We start from the raw sequence: 22294 nt of genomic DNA on the forward strand, positions 1-22294 counted from the left end.
AAAGTATTTTTCCTCTCCCTCCTCCCCAAAGCCCCACTCTCTTCAAGCCCGTGTCATCACTCTGAGCTACCCAGTACCCTTCATTCTTGAGGTCAACTGACAATCTTGCTCTACTCCCTTCATTCATGTAGATTGAAGCACATGAATCACTGTTTTCCTCTCCACATCAATTCTCTCAGCATTCGTGAAAATGTCAATCTCCACATAGATAATTCATCTACTCCAGCCTTTCACTTAAGTTCCCACTTCCATAATCTTGTCCCCCCCCATGCCTTTAGCCTCCCACTCTCTACTCATACTCCTGACCTTATCCAGCATCTATACCACCTCCTAAATTTTAATTTCATTCAGCTTAATTTTTAATAACCTCACTTTCCAGCTCACTTTTAAAGCCCACGTTTTTCTCGCACTAGGACAGCCAATAGCTCCTCCACTTTTTTTTTTTTTTTTTGCCATTTATCAAACCTCTAAATGAGCTCTTTTATCTCTTTATGCAGCTCAGCTTACCCATGGTGCATTACCATAAAGAGTCTCTTGCACACACCTTGCCATTACTCTCTCTGTCAGACTAACCAAGCAAACCTTTGAATTTGGTGAAACCCACTTCTGGTCTCCTCTATGCCTATATCTGAGCAGCTAATTATGGCTGAAGAAAAACACAATATTGTACTGATTTGTTAGCTTTAAATTTACAACCACATGTTTTAAATGGACCCCCAGCATACCCTGACAGTTCTACTACATTTTTCTAGTCCATTGGCTGTTCCAGTCCCAACAGAGCCAGTCATACTTTCTCTTCTCTCTTCAGCCCCTATCCTCTGCTTATTCTGAGCTGATTACTTTGACTCCTATTTCACTAAGAATATAGAAATAATCAGAAGAGAACTACCTGTCTTCCATTAGCAAATTCAACAAATTCCCTGCCTTTATACCCCATACTCTCCGTTCCCACTTCCTACCTAGAGGAACAGTCCCTGTTAAGTTTAAGGTCAAGGTTACCGCTTGTGCACTGATTATATCACCTCTGGTCTACACGGGGACTGTGGACCTGTGGTTACCCCCTCTCTTCCTTCTGATCAATTTTCCTTTCTACTTATAAGAAGTATATAATCCCATTTTTAAAAAACTCCTTCTTGACCATAAATGTCTTACCAAGTGTGCCACCAAATCTATGCTCTACTGTATAGCAAAAACCATTAGAAATATTGTCTATTTTCAATGTTTCACATCCTTACCTCTTATTCTTTTTTTTTCCCTCTTTATGCCAGCATCGACTTTATTGATGCCTGAGACTCAGCTGCTACTGGACATTGGGGGACCAGAATCTCCCACAGGAAGCATAACCTGGTGCCCTCTGTTATAGTGCTGCAGGGAGCTGTGGGGATGGGATTGATGCTCACAAGGCCAGCAGTTGGCCAGTGGCAATGGCTTGACTACTAGCCCCCTCCATATGTGGTGTAGGACCATGGGTTCAGCAGCAGGGGCATATGGAAACTGCGTCTCTCATTGGTGATAGTGAAAGTGACCTCCACATACAGATAGAAGCTCTCATGCCCCCTCTTCTTACAGTAGCCCTTGGTGTCAAAGGATAGCTTGTAGGTGTCTGCCTTCATTGGGTCTGGTGGCAGGAGCCCCATGAATTGGCTTTTCTTCAGCTCTATCCACTGCTGGCCATGGTCCTTAAGCATGGACAGATGGAGGTAGAGGCCCTGGGTTGGGAGCCCTGAGGCATGTGTCCAGCATGTGTGCGGTCAGTGGGCTGCTTACCAGCTCTGTGACTCTGACCTCAGCCTTGAGAGAGGGACAGGATGAGTGCATGGGCCCCAGCCTTGTGTCCACATTGGCTTGGACATAGCAGCCTTAGTAAACAGCCCTGGAGTACAGAGTCTCCAACTGCCCCTGAACTCACAAAACTCACTCCCTCTTTCCTGAAATACCCTTTTCATTTGCCTTATAGGGCTTGACATTCCCATGATTTTTCTCCAGATCTTCTACCACTCCTCCCTGCTGCCCTTCCTCCAAATGCTGGAGTGCTCCAGGTGGTTCCCATACACTCCCCATTTGACTGAAAAACTAATAGGAGGATTAGGCTTAGAGACCAAATATACAAATATTCACACAGGATTATGGACGCATAATAGACCATTTTGATAACATGGAAGATCAAAACCAGTCAGTCTAGCATAAACTTTATTTTGTATACACAATAAACCTGGCACTATGCTAAGCACTGAGAATACAGGTGAAAAGATCAACTTTACTCTTTTCTGTTGTTGAAGTCAGCATGTACTAAGAAATCACCATGCGTCAGGTCCTGTGCTAAGTACTTTTATACATTGCCTCATTTAATTTTCACAACTGAGACTGATAATATTATAGCATCCATTATACACATGAGGAAACTGAGGCCTAGAAAAAAATATATAACCACCTGTGGTTTATACTTAGGAAGCAGCCGAAATGGGCTTTGAATCTAGACTATCTGGACCTGCACATAATCTGAGCCAGTCTTCAACCAGTTTTGACCTGAAAAAGTGGAAATTTCATGTGGTTATACCTTTGAAACAAGGGAAACTTGTAAGTTGAGGAAGTACTGGGAATTCATTATATAAAGTATAAACTCGGGGAAATGGTAGCAAAATACCACCAGGTGATTGCTTTCCATTGTGAAGGGAATTTAGTTAACTTAGTCAAGTAATTGTACTCAAACACAGTCAAGTTACTGTTTTTTCTATTAACTGCTCCAAGTTTTGAAGGAAATAGATGACAAAATCTGGCTATTTTGTTTAAAGAAGACACATCTCTAGCACTTAAATGAATTATCACATTATGATACTTCCTAAATGAAAATAGACATTTTTATTTTTGCTTTGAGATTTTCAGCTCCTGGGCTGCAGCTTTTCAGCTGAGTGTTGATTAATCAAAAATGAGTGTCATGAGCTAGATAAACATTAAGAACCAGAGAAATTGATTATTATGGATGAAAAAGTTTAGATATGCAGGGGAAAGGCTTGCAAATCAATATTTATTTTTTACGTAATTCTATCAAGAGTGCTGGTTTAGGAGAGCAAATTATAAACAAGTATCCCAGGTAGACTTACCCTTCTAGCCACATCTGTCTCTCTTCTACCTCAGAAACTCAGAGGCTTCATTTCAACAAATGTGAGGAAAATGTATTTACCCTAGGTTCTGGTGACTGATAAATTGAAGTGGACCCCCTTCCCATGGAGATTTGCACTTTATATCTCAATCTAAAGGAAATATGCTTTCAGGATTTTAGGAAAGTTATTTCTATGGACAGTCTGGAGAGATGTCTTTATGTTTTGGGAAATTAACCATATTTATATCATAGTCATACAATACAGACATATCTGGTGCGTTATCAGTTTTGAAGTGCTTTCACATGCAATCTCTATTCACAACAGTTCTACAAAGTTGATCTGGACATCGAGGCTTAGAGAGATGAAGTGCACTGGCTTGTGGGTATATGATTAGTTTGTGGTAAGGGCTAGGAGTAGAAATCAGTGTCATAGCTCCACTTCTAGGGCTCTCTCACTATACCTACATGTGAATTCTGCTGTCAATAGGGAGGAGCCTATGCTGCTTGTGATTTAGTTACTGGTTAGCCAACGTCTTACCTGCCAGGTCTTGCCTTTTGCGATTGCCTGGGGTAATACTCAGACACTCAGACCTTTGATTCCAAGGCTTCTGAGTTTCAAGTTTCATGAAGGAGGAGTACTGAAGCTTGAAGTTAGTGTGTATAGATTACTATCTAATTAGGTGAGAGGTCTTGAGAGAAGTAGGGGAAAGGGCGTGGAGTCTGATGGGATTTCTCAGAAAACTCCTGAGTGCTGGTGTTTTGTTGTTTCTGGAGTTTTACTGTTCCAGATGTTACCTTGCATTTGTTGTATCACCAAGGGAACAAACCTAGCAAAATGATCTGTAGTCTCAAATGGGGAGGATTCAATTTCCACATGAGGGAGACACAGTGTAGTGATGGTACAGTTGCCCATGAGTCTCGATGAGCAAACCCCAGCGTCAGCTGTCATCACTTTTTGGAATTTATTGCCAAATCTCTATCTTCACAGATATTTAAGCAGTTAAAAAATAATTATGTTCTCATGGTCATTTTATGTCAGTAACAAATACTATGTTACAAAAATAAACAATTTATATAAGAAATATTTTTCTGATCTCTCAGAATTTTGATAATTATCAAGTATTTGTCCTATTTAGCCTATTTTATATTTGCATAGCATTTTATGTTGAAACTTTTCCCATTTGGCAACATAGCAAACTCATAGCTGTTGAATGCCTCTTCCCAAATCAACCTAGAAAGCACTAGCAAAATGAGCAAAAGTGTGAATCCAGAGAATGCTTTTTAAAAAGCTGTGAGCAATCCCTGAGGAGTCTGAAGGATGCCTGGGAGAGGGGGATGGAGGAAATGGGTGGAGGCAAGAATGATATTGGAAGCAGGCTGAACAATCAGGCAACAAAAAGAAGTAAAAGGCATTCAAATTGTCAAAGAAGAAGTCTAACTCTCCCTCATTGTATACAATGGAATATTACTCATCAGATACAGGATACAGTCAGATCTATTTTTAACTCTTTGAGGAACCTCCACACAGTTTTCCAGAGTGGCTGCACCAGTTCACATTCCCACCAACAGTGCAAGAGGGTTCCCTTTTCTCCACATCCTCTCCAACATTTGTGGTTTCCTGCCTTGTTAATTTTCCCCATTCTCACTGGTGTGAGGTGGTATCTCATTGTGGTTTTGGTTTGTAATTCCCTGATGGCAAGTGATGCGGAGCATTTCCTCATGTGCTTGTTGGCCATGTCTATGTCTTCCTCTGTGAAATTTCTGTTCATGTCTTTTGCCCATTTCATGATTGGATTGTTTGTTTCTTTGGTGTTGAGTTTAACAAGTTCTTTATAGATCTTGGATACTAGTCCTTTATCTGATACATCATTTGCAAATATCTTCTCCCATTCTGTAGGTTGTCTTTAGTTTTGTTGACTGTTTCTTTTGCTGTGCAGAAGCTTCTTATTTTGATGAAATCCCAATAGTTCATTTTTCCTTTTGTTTCTCTTGCCTTCGTGGATGTATCCTGCAAGAAGTTACTGTGGCCGTGTTCAAAAAGGGTGTTGTCTGTGTTCTCCTCTAGGATTTTGATGGAATATTGTCTCACATTTAGATCTTTCATCCATTTTGAGTTTATCTTTGTGTATGGTGAAAGAGAGTGGTCTAGTTTCATTCTTCTGCATGTGGATGTCCAATTTTCTCAGCACCATCTATTGAAGAGACTGTCTTTCTTCCAGTGGATAGTCTTTCCTCCTTTGTCGAATATTACTTGACCATAAAGTTCAGGGTCCACTTCTGGATTCTCTATTCTGTTCCATTGATCTATGTGTCTGTTTTTGTGCCAGTACCACACTGTCTTGATGACCACAGCTTTGTAGTACAACCTGAAATCTGGCATTGTGATGCCCCCAGATATGGTTTTCTTTTTTAAAATTCCCCTGGCTATTCGGGGTCTTTTCTGGTTCCACACAAATCTTAAGATGATTTGTTCCAACTCTCTGAAGAAAGTCCATGGTATTTTGATAGGGATTGCATTAAATGTGTAAATTGCCCTGAGTAGCATTGACATTTTCACAATATTAATTCTTCCAATCTATGAGCATGGAATATTTTTCCATCTCTTTGTGTCTTCCTCAATTTCTTTCAGAAGCGTTCTGTAGTTTTTTGTTTTTTTTTTTTTAAGGAAAGACCTTTTTTTTTTTTAATTTTTATTTATTCATGATAGGCACACAGTGAGAGAGAGAGGCAGAGACACAGGCAGAGGGAGAAGCAGGCTCCATGCACCGGGAGCCTGACGTGGGATTTGATCCCGGATCTCCAGGATCGCGCCCTGGGCCAAAGGCAGGCGCCAAACCGCTGCGCCACCCAGGGATCCCCGTTCTGTAGTTTTTAAGGTATAGATCCTTTACCTCTTTAGTTAGGTTTATTCCTAGGTATCTTATGCTTTTGGGTGCAATTGTAAATGGGATTGACTCCTTAATTTCTCTTTCTTCAGTCTCATTGTTAGTGTATAGAAATTCCACTGACTTCTGGGCTTTGATTTTGTATCCTGCCACACTGCCAAACTGCTGTATGAGTTCTAGCAATCTTGGGGTGGAGTCTTTTGGGTTTTCTATGTAGAGTATCATGTCATCGGAGAAGAGGGAGAGTTTGACTTCTTCTTTGCCAATTTGAATGCCTTTAATGTCTTTTTGTTGTCTGATTGCTGAGGCTAGGACTTCTAGTACTATGTTGAATAGCAGTGGTGAGGGTGGACATCCCTGTTTTGATTGAGAATTACATTTGCTGTGGGTTTTTTGTAGATGGCTTTTAAGATGTTGAGGAATGTTCCCTCTATCCCTACACTCTGAAGAGTTGATCAGGAATGGATGCTATATTTCGTCAAAACTAAAAGACAATCTACAGAATGGGACAAGATATTTGCAAATGATGTATCAGATAAAGGGCTAGCTTCCAAGATCTATAAAGAACTTATTAAACTCAACACCAAAGAAACAAACAATCCAATCATGAAATGGGCAAAAGACATGAACAGAAATCTCACAGAGGAAGACACAGACATGGCCAACAAGCACATGAGAAAATGCTCCACATCACTTGCCATCAGGGAAATACAAATCAAAATCACAATGAGATACCACTTCACACCAGTGAGAATGGGGAAAATTAACAAGGCAGGAAACCACAAATGTTGGAGAGGATGTGGAGAAAAGGGAACCCTCTTGCACTGTTGGTGGGAATGTGAACTGGTGCAGCCACTTTGGAAAACTGTGTGGAGGTTCCTCAAAGAGTTAAAAATAGACCTGCAGTACGACCCAGCAGTTGCACTGCTGGGGATTTACCCCAAAGATGCAGATGCAATGAAATGCCGGGGCACCTGCACCCCGATGTTTCTAGCAGCAATGTCCACAATAGCCAAACTGTGGAAGGAGCCTCGGTGTCCATCGAAAGATGAGTGGATAAAGAAGATGTGGTTTATAAAAAAAAAAAAAAAAAAAAAAGATGTGGTTTATGTAGACAATGGAATATTACTCAGCCATTAGAAATGACAAATACCCACCATTTGCTTCAATGTGGATGGAACTGGAGGGTATTATGCTGAGTGAAATAAGTCAGTCAGAGAAGGACAAACATTATATGGCCTCATTCATTTGGGGACCATAAATAATAGTGAAAGGGAAATAAGGGAAGGGAGAAGAAATGGGTAGGAAATATCAGAAAGGGCGAAAGACATGAAGACTCCTGACTCTGGGAAACGAACTAGGGGTTGTGGAAGGGGAGGAGGGCGGGGGGTGGGGGTGAATGGGTGACGGGCACTGAGGGGGGCACTTGACAGGATAAGCACTGGGTGTTATTCTGTATGTTGGTAAATTGAACACCAATAAAAAATTAATTTATTAAAAAAAAGAAATGAGTGGGAAATATCAGAAAGGGAGACGGAACATGAGAGACTCCTAACTCTGGGAAACGAACAAGGGGTGGTGGAAAGGGAGGTGGGCGGGGGGGGGGGGTGGTGGTGAATGGGTGATGGGCACTGGGGGGCACTTGATGGGATGAGCACTGGGTGTTGTGCTACATGTTGGCAAATTGAACTCCAATAAAATTTTTTTTTAATTTAAAGCAATAAAATAAAAAATAAAAAATAAAAAATAAAAAAGGAAGCAGGCTGAAGCCTGAGGTGGAGGATGCCTGGAGGCAGTAATAGTAGGAGGAACATCCTAAAAGCCCTATCCTAGTGTCCAGACCTTAAAAAAAGTTGCAGATTAACCAATCTTTCTAACAAACCTCCATTCTCAATCCTCCAAACTGGTGACTCAGCAATATTTTTTCTCTTGGTGCCATTGTTTCTTAGCAGTTTAAATGTGAAACCTTAGTCAAGAGAGTAAAAAATACAGCACACTGAGCAATACATACTACCAGAAAGAGAATTTTTATAATAGACAGACCAAGAATTTAAAATAATCATCCTGTGTACTTAAGAAGTTAGAGGAAGATTTTGTATTACAAGGCACTAATAAGAAGCTGTAGGGGAGGAAAAATGATTTTCCCTTTACTTGGCCAGGTTCTTGGCTGAGACACCCCTCCCTTATAATAAAGACTTAACAAGAGAAAGGCAAATGAGTTTAATAACAAGTATACCTCCTGTATACCTCCAAAACTCCCTGAAATGCTATATTCCAAAAACCCATACATAAAGGAGAAACATTAAGATCAGGAATAAGACAAGGATGACCACTACTATTTACCACACCACAGTAGAGATTCTGGCTAATACTATTAAGAAAGAGAAAGAAAGAAGAGTTGAAAGGATTAAAGAGAAGATATAAAAAAAAAAGAAAGAAAAGATATAGATAATTATTATTTGTATATTAGTTAGAAAATTAAAATCAATAAAATCTGTGAAAAAAAGAAAGTATTCAACAAAGCTATCAGATACAACATTCATTTAAAAATCAGTAAGGGGGGGATCCCTGGGTGGCGCAGCGGTTTGGCGCCTGCCTTTGGCCCAGGGCGCGATCCTGGAGACCCGGGATCGAATCCCACATCAGGCTCCCGGTGCATGGAGCCTGCTTCTCCCTCTGCCTGTGTCTCTGCCTCTCTCTCTCACTGTGTGCCTATCATGAATAAATAAAAATTAAAAAAAAAAAATCAGTAAGGGGGACGCCTGGGTGAAGGTCTGCCATTGGCTCCGGGCGTGATCCCAGGGTCCTGGCATTGAGTCCTGCATCGGACTCCCTGCTGGGAGCCTGCTTCTCCTCTGCCAGTGTCTCTGCCTCTCTCTGTGAGTCTCTCATGAATAAATAAATAAATAAAATCTTTTTAAAAATAAAAAATAAAAATCCGTAAGATTTCTCTGCATTAACATTAACCAACTAGGAACTATGAGAAGAAAAATGAGTCCAATTAACAATAGCAACACAAATTATATAGGGTCTAAAAATTTATTTAACCAAAGCTAGACAGGATCACTATGGAAAAAAATGTGAAACTTGAATAAATAACATAGAAAGTCATTTGAAAAAAAAATAGAGAAACATTCTATGCTCTTGGATGGCAAGATATAGATAATGATATTTATTCTTCTCAAATTAATCCACAAATTCAAAGCAAACCAATAAAAATTTCAAGTGGATTTTTTGAGAAACTTGATATATTTTTCTGAACTATAAAAATAAGGGTCTAGAAGTCACCAAGTTAAACTTGAAAAATGAAAATAGTGGGGGAGATTTCTTCTAGTTATACAAATTCTTACTAATAAAAAACAGTGTGGTTTTGGTACAAGAATAAACACCTGAGGTAAAATAAGATGCTCAGCCACAGACTCCTATGTACATGGACATTTTTATGACAAACATTTCACCACAAATCATTGGGGAGAAGGCAGATTAGTTAATAGCTGATGTACTTTATGGACCAAAACAAACTGAACTCAAATAGGGAGTTGGAGATCATTTGGGTGTCCATCATTGGAAACAGAAGAACAGGGATGCCTGGATGGCTCAGTGGTTGAGCGTCTGCCTTTGGTTCAGGGTATGATCCTGGGATCTGGGATCGAGTCCCCCATTGGGCTGACTGAGGGGAATCTGCTTCTCCCTCTGCCTGTGTCTCTGCCTCTTTCTCTCTCTCTCTGTGTCTCTCATGAAAAAAAAAATAAATCTTTTTTTTTAAAGGAAACAGAAGAACAGGTGAAATGTAATCAGAGGTACAAAACTGGATGCTATGAAATGGTTAGCAAGGTATTAAGAATCATTTGGCTGTAAAGGAAAGAGCATGGCATCCTGTAACTTTGCTGGTTCCAAGATCTAGGACATCAGAGCACCATCATTACACCTGTGGGTCGTATTTGATGGTAACTTGATGAGAAAAAGGATTTTCTCTGGACAGTGAATTCTCTGACCTGCAAACCCAGAAAAAGAGGCAAAAAAAATTTCCTTTTGTGTCCACTGGAAATTTTCTTTCTTTCCCTTTTGAGATATGTTTGTGTTTAGTTATGGAGAGGATCTAGAGCAAAAGTCAGGTATTAAGCCATTCAACAGAATAAACAAGCTCAGCAAAATGAAGTGCTTTGCTCAAATGGTGCTGAGGACTTTGGACTCCCACTTCTGTTAAGATTCTGGTGTCTGCTTTATTGCACTTTGCTTTATGGCACTTTGCAGATACTGCATTTTTTACAGATTGAAGGTTTATAGCAACCCTGTGCCAAGCAAGTCTATAAGCACCATTTTTCCAACAGCATTTGCTCACTTCGGGTCTCTGTTCACAATTTGGTAATTCTTGAAATATTTCAAATTTGCTCATTAATATTATATTTGTTATAGGGATCTATGATTAGTGATCTTTGATGCTACTAGTGTAACTGTTTTGGGGTACCACAAACCTCACCTATATAAGATGGTGAACTTAATCTATAAATGTTGTATGTGTCCTGACTACTGCTGCACTGACTGGCTCTTCCACCATCTTTCTCCCTTTCTTCTGGCTTCCTGATTCTCCAAGACACAACAATTTTGAAATTAGGCCAATTGATAACACTACAATGGCTTCAAGAGAAAGGAAGAGTCACCTCTCTTCTTATAAATGAAAAGCTAGAATAATGAAGCATAGTGAGGAAGACATGTTGAAGCTGAGACAGACTGAAAGTTAGGCCTCTTGTGTCAAATGTTTAGCCAAGTTGTGAATGTAAAGGAAAAGCTCTTGAAGAAAATTGAAATTCCTCAACAGTGAAGCTAAGAATGATAAAGAAGAGAAATAGCCTTATTACTAATGTGGAGAAAGTTCTAGTGGCCTGGATAAGGATCAAATCAGCCACAACATCCCCTTAAGAGGCAAAGCCTAACGCAAGGTAGGGCCCTCACTCTCTTCAATTCCATGAAGGCAGAGAGAAGCAAGGAAGCTGCAGAAGAAGAGTCTGAAGTTAGCAAGGTTTGATTCACAAGGTTTAAGGAAAGAAGTGGTAACATAAAAGCACAAAGTGAAGCAGCAAATGCTGATGTAGAAGCTGCAGCAAGTTATCTGGAAGATCTGGCTAAGATAATTAATGAAGGTGGTTACACTGAACACAGATTTTCAATGTAGATGAAACAGTCTTACATCAGAAGATTGACATCTAGAACTTACATAGTTTGAGAGAAGTCAATGACCGACTTCAAAGTTTCGAAGGACAGGCTGACTCTCTTGTTAGAGGCTAACACTGATGGTGACTTTAAGTTGAAATCAATGCTCATTTACCATCCTGAAATCCTAGAAACCTTAAGAAGTATGCTAGATCTATTCCACCTGTGCTCTCTAAGTGGATCAACAAAGCCTAGATGACAGCAATTTGTCAACACCAAAATCTCATGAACATTTGCAATAAAACTAAGTGATATTGTGTTCCTATAATCCCCACAATACAAACAGATGAGGATAAGCCAATTGTCATAGAACCTATGGTGACATCTGCAAGGGAGGAAGGACCTATTTGGAGGAATCTTAGAACAGAATTCCTAAAAAGCCAATGAAAAACCTCTGGAGAACAAGCCAACCAATTAGAGAGCAGTAGCTCACCTCAATGCCAGTGAGTGCAAAGCCTCCCAGTAAGATTCCAAGAGGTAGAATGGCATAGTCAGTGGTGTGCTGTTTAACTACTTAAAAACTCTGTTTGCGTTATTTGCCAGTTCCCATGGTGTAAATGTTCCCATCATGGCTCACTGCATGCTACCAACATGGATAAAAAGTTGGGAAGAGAGATAACCCAATCCATACTTCTAAGATGTGAGCTAGCCATGAGCACTGAGAAGGATCAGAGCCCTTTTCCAGGAGTGGTGGCATACTGACTAGAAACTAGTGGAATCAAAACTGAGAAAGACAAGGGTAACAGAAACAAGGGGAAAAGAGGCAGAGATAAAAACTTGGGAATGGAAGAAAGCCAGGAAATCTCATAGAGCAAGCTGCCATATTTTTTAACAGTGAAGGGAAAACAAGAGGGAGCTCTGCAGAGTTTGAAAAGCTACTCTGAACCACACTACCTTCTAAAAGCTCAGGAAAACTAACATCGCATAAAAATGAGCTATAGAAGATCAACCATAGGCAAAACACAGAAAGAACCCAAATGTTCATCAACTGATGAATGGAATATTATTCAGCCATCAAAAAGAGTGAAATCTTGCCATTTGCAATGACATGGATGGAGCTGGAGTATTATTATCCTAAGTGAAAAAAGTCAGAGAAAGACAAATACCATATGATTCCACTCACGTGGAATTTAAGAAAAAAAAAACCAGATGAACATGGGGAGAAGAAAAGAGAGAGGCAAACCATAAAACAGACTCTTAATGATAGAGAACAAACTGAGGGCTGCTGGAGAGGAGGCGGGTGAGGGGATGGGTGAAATAGTTGTGGAGATTAAGGAGAGCACTTGCCATAAACACTGGGTGTTGTATGTAAGTAATGAATTTAAGTTCTACACCTGAATCTAATATAAAACTGTGTTAACTGGAATTTTAAAAGAAAACCTTAAAAAATGAGAAACGGGAAAGTTATCAAGGTAAAATCCAACACAAAGTTATTAGAAGTCATTTAACTTCAAAGTTCTAAAACTTGTTGCACATAAGAATCTTCAGTGAAAAATAAAACAAAAGAGAGACTACTCTTCCTGTGCCATTTGTTCTAGAGAGGAGGCCACACAGCTGACTACCTACAGTGAGTTAAACCAACCTAATCACTGATGTGGATTATAATTCTCTTCAACAGCCTCCTTCCCCTCAGCCAACAACATCCTACACCCTCTACCTTTCTCCCAGTTGCTCAGAGATTTTTACATGAAGGGGTGTCATATGCCAGATTGCCTCATTATAACACCCAAATTACCCATTCTTTTTTTCCCCTCCAAATATTTTATTTATTTATTTATTTATTTATTTATTTATTTATTTATTTAGGAGAGAGAGAGAGAGGGAGAGAGAGAGAATAAGCAGGATGGAGGGGCAGAGGGAAAGAGAGACGCAGACTCCTCACTGAGCAGGGAGCTCAACACGAGGTTCAATCCCAGGGCCCAAGGATTATGACCCAAGTCGAAGGCAGACGCTCAACTGGCTGAGCCACCCAGATGCCCCCCAAATTACCCATTCTATATTGTTTCTTTATGGATCTAAATGAGAGCTGATAAATCTATGACAACACATATTTTCTAATTTTAGCTCAGCAGAGAGTCTTTCCCCAATACTTTGATATAATAGCTTAGTGTTGCATGTTTTCCCTCTGTGATCCTCAGGGACCACCAGTATGGGGATTTAGGTAGGCAAAAGGGAGAGACTGTTGGTCAAATGAGCTTTAATAGTACAGATTCTTTGGTAGCAAACAAAAGAACTCTAGGCAGACTCAAAGAAGGGCTGTGCATGGTCTGAAAGTGTAGGAATCAGGAACCTTTTGGGAGTTGCTATAGCATGGCTTCATTAGCCACGTGTTTAAAATATACATTAGGTAACTCAATTCCAAACAAATTTTGACTATCAAATTTCAGAGAATGAAACTTTAAATGATTTATATTTGGTCACATATCCATTCCCTTGACAAGTAAGTGGGATTTTTATAACTGGCAACTCCAAACTATGAATTTCTCAAGAAGGAAATAAAAGAAGAAAAAACTGCGAAGATTTCCACTAGAGGCCTTTCTTTCTTTTTTTTTCTTTTTTCTTTTTTTTTTTTTTAGAGGCCTTTCTTTAGATCTGCCCAGTTCCAGTCAGCCTGACTGGATGACTTGATCACTTTTGTTGAACAAATTCTAAATGAATTTTAAAGATATTAAACAAAGAGAAATTCAGCCTGAGATGGCTGGTTTGTATGTGGCTTCTGTTCTAACCTGAACTATCCATGTCACTAGATCTGGCAATTCTCTGTGCTCACCTTAGAAAATCCCTCAAACCACACATCACTGATGAAAGATTTTTAGGTTGAGACAGAGAAGACGGTTGTATTATACCCCATGCAGCAAATGAATAAAATTATATTAAGAAACTACCCCTAAGAGGGATGCTTGGGGAGCTCAGTGGTTGACCACCTGCCTTCGGCCCAGAGCGTGATCCTGGAGTCCCAGGATCGAGTCCTACATCGGGCCCCCTGCGTAGAGCCTGCTTCTGTCTCTGCCTCTCTCTCTCTCTCTGTGTGTGTCTTTCATGAATAAATAAATAAAATCTAAAAAAAAAAAAGAAAGAAACTACCCCTAAGAAATAGCAAGTGCTGGAGAGGATATGGAGAAAAGGCATTCCTTCCTTCCGTGTGGATCCCTGTTTCAGTGTCTGAGTCTGGGGAACACGGACCCAGAAACAAACACATGAGCCCATGTGCCCATGAACACCTACATATACACAATGAATTGTCTCAGGGCATGGTGGACATACCCTAAGGTGATCCCCAGTGAGTCACACCCTCAAATACTCCCTCCCCCTTGAATGTGGATGGAGCCTGGGTCTTATTTACAGCCAACAGGGTAAAAGTGATGAGATCCTCACTCCTGGGTTCATGTCACATTATAGGAGACTCAAGAGAGAGAGAGATTCTGTTGTTGGCTTTGAGGAAGCAGACCACCATGTCTGAACTGGGGGTGGCATCACATGGCCAGAAATAATGGCGGCCTCTCGGACATAGGTCTTGCCCCAGGACCACAGCCATCAGGAAAACAAGACCCTCAGTCCTGCATGTGCAAGGAGATGAACTCTGCCAAGAACCTGTGTGTTTGGCAGGAGATTTTCCCATATTTCTCCAGGTGAGAATGTTACCCAGTGACTCCAGGATTGTAGGCTTTGGAGGCTCTGAACAGGAACACCCAGCTAAGCCATGCACAGGCTCTTGCCCCTGGGAAATTCCGAGATAATAAATATGTGTTGCTTTAAGCCACAAAGTTTATGGTACATTTTTATGCAGCAATAGAAACAACTACATTCTCTGTGAAACTTTTCAATCTGAGATAGGGACTTGTTTTTCCTCATTCCTTGCCTAGGACCTTGCTGTCAGGGATCTGCCCTCTGGCCTCTGGGACCAACTTTGTCACCTTGGTTTATCATCTGAGGACAGACAATTTTGTCATCCTTTCTCACTCTTTGTGAATTGTTTCCACTGAAGTCAAATAGGCAGATGATCTTCCAGTTGTCTGATGAATGTAACTGTCTTCATTAATACTTTAAAAAAATTCCTTCTGGAAGGCTTAGCCCAGCAGAGCCAGATTTTCCCAATGTCAGGACCAGGTCAGATCTCACAGGACCTTGCTCCATGGCTCCTTTGGAAAGTCTCTTGGGTTGTAACACAATACTTAACAGTTCTTTTTTTCTTCATGTGTACAAATTCAAGCAATTCTCTAAATTCAAGCAAATTTGAATTCATAAATTCAAGTAATCCTCTAAAATGCTGTAAGGCTGAGACTCTCTCCTCTGTTCCCTAGGAGTGTAGGAGGAAATTTAACATTATTTGGCAGATCTCTACATTTCTAAAGACTGTTCTACAGGCTTCCAAGGACTTTCCTACAGCTATGGAGTGGAACCAGCTTAGCCTTCTCTTATTCTTGCTTTCTGATATCTGCTTTATCTAGCATTTCAGAACTGTTTCCAGTCAAGATTGAAATATTTCTTCCCTGGAGACAAGATACACTTGAGAGTAGTGGGGAAGACTCTTTTGGATCTCAGCATTTCAGTCTGACGGAACAGAGACTCCCCATGTCAGCCCCTATTTCTGTAGGTCAGTCCTGGCATGGACCTTGTAGGCATGTTCCCGTAGGCCAGGCCTCTGCTATGTTCATTAGAGGCCTAAGAAGAGGATTTATCTTTTAAAAAATTCAGAAACCAAAGTAGAATCTTTTAAAATCACTTTTAAGGTATTTATTTCCCTGCTCTATCATCACACTGAAAGTCAGAAAAATTAAAACCCCAATAAAACTGTATTCAACATCTCTTCTCCTGTGAATAACTATGCAAACTACTTTATATATGGCCCCATTAAAAACTCTTTGAGTAGGATCCCTTCGAACTCAATGTCATCACAGTCCACTGCTCTTCCAAAATCAGCAGGGGCCCTGAGTATCCAGGGTAGTCATGCACATGGATCCTTTCCAGGGCAGACTGCTCTCTCAAATACTGGTCTGCTCCTGTCACTCTTGGTCTTGCTATTTTTCTGATTATCAGAGAGTGGTCAGGCATGTTCAGTTGATGCATGTGTCTATTGCCACAGGAAACGCACTTTTGGTTCAGGGTTGGCCCACACTTGGTCTCTCAGCTCACCACTGCCTCGGGCCCTCTTCCCATGCCCAGCCAGTGTTCCCCCAAGAATAACCCCTGTGTTGGAAAAGCTGCTTGCAGGAGTTTGCAGAATCAGCTATGACCTGGGCTGATGGCCACCCACTCATTCTCCAAAGGGCAGCACCTTACCCTGTTCTGGACCTCCTTATGCAGATGACTCACCACTTTCGCTGTGACAATTTTGCTAACTGTGAATCTCAGGAACTTTAATAAAATCCTGACACTTTCTGTTAAATCCTTATCCCAGGAGACTGAATGCCTCAGGTAATATACAATTGCAATATACTTAGAAGAGCCATTGGTGTATTGTTTCTTGAACTCGAAGATTTGCTGCAGGGGTCTTAGGGACACACATCACTGTGATCCCAATTGAATACCTTTCTGGACAAATAATTTCATGAAATCTACTCAATGATCCTTAAACAAAGTCTTTTTTTTTTTTCTTTCTTTCCATTTTACAAATGGGAAAACACCCTCAGAGAAATTGAACGAGCTGTTCCAGGTCACACAGCTATTTATTGACATACCAAGGACTGGATCTGAGTGTGTTTGGCAATAAAATTCGTGCTTTTTCTTTGTCTTTTCACTCAAAGGAGGAGAACTCCTGGACTGATGAGGGGATAAAAAGATTTGTCTTATGAATCTAAACATTGGAAGGCGTTTCTCAAACTAGAATTGTATGCTCCTCGTGCTCAATGAGGATGATTTAGGGAGTTTGCTGGTTCTCTGTACAACTTCTAAAAGTGCGTGATCATTTTGATGCCAATGTGGGAGGAAATGCAATTTTTTTGTATAATATACTTAATTACTTTCTGAGTAACGCCTTGAGATCTTCTGCTGTGTTTGCTAATTTATGGTAAAATTCATTGGCACCAAGTTGCATTACTTTAATTATGAGTTAATGGGAGAAAACACAGGCTGATTTCCTATGTAACACAGCGTAGAGGAGAGGCCAACTGTTGTTGCTCAGCTTGCACACAATGAAGGCCTTGTGGCTTGGATGGAGAAAAGCAGTGACATTTGAGCCACAGAATAACTGTTGAACTCCAGATGAATCTGAACTGTAGCAAAACATTCCAGGCTCCTTTTGTAAGGCTAGTTCAGTGGCAGCAAAGGAACATTAATATGAATTTAATTTTAACCACGTTGAATTTAAACTACATTAATGTGAATTTGAAGTTTATCAGATGTATAGTTTTATTTCTACCTAATATTTTTCTTGGTTTTGTAAGAACTACAAGCATAAAGCATATATACCAATTTTAATGTTTATATATATTTAATATAAGAAGATAATCTTTATTTGAGCATAGTTGATATATGTTACATTAGTTTCAGGTGTACAACATAGCTGTTCAACTCTTCTGTGTGATGCTATGCTCACAAGTGTTAGCTACCATCCGTCACCGTACAACACTATGACAATATCATTGACTATATTCCCTATAGTGTGCCTTTTATTCCTGTGACTTATTCATTCCCCTTCACCCATTTTTCCCATCCACACCCCTCTCCCAGCAACCATCAGTTTGTTCCCCATATTCATAAGTCTGATTCTGCTTTTTGTTTATTCATTTGTGTTTTTCTCAGATTTTATTTACAAGTGAAATCATATGGTATTTATCTTACTGACTTATTTCACTTAGCATAATATCTTCTAGGGCCGTCCATGTTGTCACAAATGGCATGATCTCATCCCTTTTTATGGCTGTGTGATTCTATCTATCTACACACACACACATACTCTATATGTACCACATATATGCACCACATCTTCTTCTATGGACAAATGGGTTTTGTAATTTTGTGTTTACTCTTGACTTATAACAGAATTCTAGACTTAAAGTGAGAACCTCCCTCTATCTGAGTCAGGATGTCTATGTGTCAGAAAGACCTTTGCATCTCATTGTGTGAGTGTGTAATATTTTCCTACGATTGTTATTAACAACTTGAATTATAAATTATCTTAAATAAAAGGATCCTTATTCTGATTAGCTTATTGAGATAAATTAGTGTTTATATAAATTGAATATTTCTAAAATTTCCAGAAAATAAGGAATTTGAACTTCTAATGTTTTCAATGTAGAATTTAAAAGTATTCTTATTGAGACTAACTAAAAAGTGCTTTAAGAATTTAAGTTCACGGGATCCCTGGGTGGCTTAGCAGTTTAGTGTCTGCCTTTGGCCCAGGGCATGATCCTAGAGGCCCGGGATCGAGTTCCACATCAGGCTCCCTGCATGGAGCCTGCTTCTCCCTCTGCCTATGTCTCTGCCCCCGCTCCCTCTTTCTCTCTCTCTCTCTCATGAATAAATACATAAAATATTTTTTAAAAAAAGAATTTAAGTTCACATAATTTTGGCAAATTTTGCAAATTAACTAGTGTAGTAGTTTTAATTTATTTATTTTTCTTTTTTATAAATTTATTTTTTATTGGTATTCAATTTGCCAACATATAGAATAACACCCAGTGCTCATCCCGTCAAGTGCCCACCTCAGTGCCTGTCACCCAGTCACCCCCACCCCCGCCACCTCCCCTTCTACCACCCCTAGTTAACAAAAAGAGCAGTTGCCATTGCTTTATCAGTGTAAAGTGTAGACTTTTACTCCACATGGGTAAATTCTTCCCAAACTTATGCAGAATTGCCGGCTATATAGACTAGCATTACTTCTACTTAATGTTCAAAATTATGAAAAATATAACTCTGTGCTTTATTAAATAGATTATTCTGATACAATTTTATTTCAACAATAACTATGTTTTGTAGTATGTCAACTTGAAGATAATTTCCAAGATGTTTAGGTAACTTAAACCTTAGCCTGACAATGACTTGAATTAATTAATGGCTACACATTGAATACCTACTGTTTCTAAGTAAGATAAATACTAAAACGACTACCAAGCATAATTTTAACTTCATATGATTTTTCTTCTTCTTATATGCTACAGGGAGACCCTATATTCTTGAGTTTATTAGTGAATGTGTTCATTTTTGTTATTTTGAGAAGTATGAAGTATGGCTATAGTTGTGTTGTATCAATGAGCTCTGCTTGACTGCAAAGATCCTGGTGTGTAAATTATTCACCCCTCAGTTTCCTTTGTGAATTTGAAGTTAGTTTGGTTAAAAGTTAGAATAAATATATGTGTTAAGTCTCTTTTTAACAGCAATAGTTTCAGAGAAATACAATTGTGTACATACTTCTATTTGTCAAGGAAAGGAGGAATATTGTCCTAAAGTACTACTTTGTTTATCTCAAACCCCTCTGCACTCTTGAAGCTAATTGAGGGTCACAAGGAGCTTTACTTATGGATAATAATCATTAATATTTCCTGTGTTGAGGAGCACCTGGGTGGCTCAGTCAGTTAAGCGACTGACTCTTGATTTTGACTCAGATCATGATCTCAAGATCTTGAGATCAAGCTCGCATCTGGCTCCATGCTGAGCATGGAGTCTGCTTAAGATTCTCTCTCTCCCTCTCCCTCTGCCCCTCCCCTAACTCTCTCTCTCTCTCTTTTTCTTTCTCTAAAAAAATTTTTTACCATATTGAAAATTGTAACAAATTTTAAAATGTTTATCAATTCATTAAAAGATAGTGACAATGAATAATATCTTAGCAATGTTATAAATTTAATTTTAACCTCATGAACCCCCTGCGATGGTTCTAGAGGAAAGTATCAGTTTGTTCCCAAATATGAAAGAGTATATTGAAAGACAACATTTTAAATGGATTTTATTTGTGTTGGTTTAGAACACTTCAGTTTGAAAAGTAGATAATATTTAACTTCTTTGAAAGTATGCTTAATTTCATTGTGCATTATTTCCTGATTTACTGTTTATTGCCTTCAGCTACAATGTGGAAGGTTATTCTTTTTTTGGTGCAATCTGCCTAGAACAACAAAGATTCTGTGTCTACCAGAATAATCTTCCATGGTCTATGTTGACATTGGCATGTCCTTGATTTCACACTTAGGAAAGAACTAAAGTTCTTTACAATCGTGTTATTGTCTCTCTCTCTCTCTCTCTCTTTCCCTCTCTCTCTCTTAATGTTTTATCAGCAGTTTGAAATGAGTAGCCAAGTATTGTTTCTATTGTAAATGTTCAAATTTCCTGACAACTTGACTTTTGCCTTCCTTAAATCAAATTCTAAATTTAAAATAAAATTTTAAAATAATTTTTTCTAGATATCTTTTGCATCTAAAACTACCTTGGAGGTTTCCTAGAGATGCCCTGGAAAAGTACAACATTTGTTTTTTCACTTTATAAAGAGAACTGTTAGAAATAATTGGATTCTTTTGATATATTATTATTGACAAGTTGCACTGGTAGAGTTGTCAAATTGGAAGAGATGCTTAGCCTTCTTTCTTCTTATGAGTAACATTTAACTCATAAATGTTACTAGTATAAATATTTCCATGAGAGGGTGCTAGAAATTTGTCAGTTCACTTACTGTCTATGATATGTTGCTGTTGATCAGTCCGGGTGCTGCTTTGACTCATATCAGGCAATGGCATAGGGTTCTTAGCTGTAATTTCAATTACTGGAGGTTGACATCAGTTACTTATGGAGTCTATTAATATACATGCTCAGGACCTACTCTAAACTTGCTAAATCTTTTACATAACATTGACCTATTCTTTTGCTGTTGTTGTTACTTTAAAACATTTTATAATTCTTATAATATGAAAGTGTCAGTAAAATTGGTTTGAAGATTCTAAATATAGACAATGTTTAATTTTCAACCCCTGCCAATTTCCATATTCATTACATGGGCAGATGTTAATATTGCACTGAATAATTTTTTGTTTTCAACATAGTATTTAACTTTAAGATAAAAAACCATGTATCTGAAACATAGTTATGAAAATACCTATTTGGCTTTTAGCTTCTATCAAAAAGACTCTTCTTTTTAGGTATTAAGATATTCTTGGTATATTCTTACTATGGGCTTGGTGATTCATGTGTTCTTATGTCAATAACATTATGGGTTATATCTGAAGATTTTTTTCTCTGTAAGGCTTATAAGTTCCCTCAGTTTTTAACCAGAATTATTTTTTGTTCTTTTTTGATATTTTGGGTGGTTCAAAACAGGGAGTAGCATAAACCAGTCTTCTGTAATTCTTCAAGGAGGACCGGAGGGTTGAGGACAAGTAAGGAAGAACTGAACTGGCCTGAAAGAGAGACCAGCAGGGTTTTGTGCTGCCCTGTCTGAGCATCAGCCTCATGGGAATCATCCCTGGCCTATCCGGACTTGGGCTCCACATTCTGCCTCCTATTTTGCTCTGACTTCTACATGTTGAAAATAACTCAGCCAGACGTGCCCACATACTCTGTCTTCATGCCTGAATGTGATTGCCCTGCAGAAAGCTACACTGACCACTCCTGTCCCTCCTTTAACCACACAGGCAACTTTAGTTGAGTGATAGCACCTCCAGGAGTAGATCCCTGCCACCCTGAGCAAATGATGCTGCACTGCTTCTCTCTGCTCAGTGGTCTGCCCCTGCACAGCTGACTGTGGATTCTGTTGCTGTGACTGGGCTAGAGGAAGAAGTAGTAACTGTTTAATCTATAGCACAGTGTTTGAAAGCATGGACTTTAGAGCCAGACATTGCTGTTTGAATCCTGGCTTTACCAGCTTAATATCAAGGGCAGATTGCTCATCATCTCAGAAACTGTATCTGTAAGGTAGTATGTATTTGCAGATTCAATGAGATATATGTAAACTAGCACTTAGTAAGTATCCAATTAATGGTGAGTTTTATATAGGAAGTCACTTACATTAACTACTCTGGGGAGGAGGCAAAGCCCAGGTTTTGCTCAGCCATCTTTTCTAACAAATTTTCATAGTGAAACTTCATGGCTTTAATTACATTCTCAGTAACTTCTTTTGGGGGCCAGGGGAGTAACAATACTGTAGTTTTAAAGTAGATGTGATCAATCAGGTATTTAC

General features: G+C 39.2%; 1 long non-coding RNA gene across 1 annotated transcript in view; it reads left to right on the top strand.

Moving 5' to 3' along the window:
* LOC111090692 overlaps positions 1 to 12284 on the top strand; it is a 15961-nt gene extending 3677 nt beyond the window's left edge. The window contains exon 3 of the long non-coding RNA XR_005372676.1: positions 10580 to 12284. This is a non-coding gene — a long non-coding RNA (uncharacterized LOC111090692). The remainder of the gene's footprint in view (positions 1 to 10579) is intronic.
* The last annotated feature ends 10010 nt before the right edge of the window (positions 12285 to 22294 follow it).

This window comes from Canis lupus, chromosome 17 (genome assembly GCF_011100685.1).
Source record: "Canis lupus familiaris isolate Mischka breed German Shepherd chromosome 17, alternate assembly UU_Cfam_GSD_1.0, whole genome shotgun sequence".
NCBI classification, from domain to species: domain Eukaryota; kingdom Metazoa; phylum Chordata; class Mammalia; order Carnivora; family Canidae; genus Canis; species Canis lupus.